This window comes from Plasmopara halstedii (genome assembly GCF_900000015.1).
Source record: "Plasmopara halstedii genome assembly, contig: Scaffold_323, whole genome shotgun sequence".
NCBI classification, from domain to species: Eukaryota; Oomycota; class Peronosporomycetes; order Peronosporales; family Peronosporaceae; genus Plasmopara; species Plasmopara halstedii.
Genome location: NW_020187244.1, coordinates 2,312,108 through 2,312,344, shown reverse-complemented (window position 1 = coordinate 2,312,344; position 237 = coordinate 2,312,108).

Below are 237 nucleotides of genomic sequence, written 5' to 3'. Positions count from 1 at the left end.
GCGGTCAGTCCGTCCATGCCAGGCGAGGATGTCGCTTTCATGTGCCGAATCGCGTTTGTCAGATCGGCAGCTATTATTGGTGCGTCAAGCAGTGCACGATCGACTTTCGAGACAGTTCGGACGATCGAGTCGAGAAGCTTGCGCTGCATGACTTCATCACGTGGAGGATCTCCTCCTGCTGAACTGTTGAGATCTCCCATTTCGGAACCCCAGTGCTCCAAGAAGCAAAGCGAGATT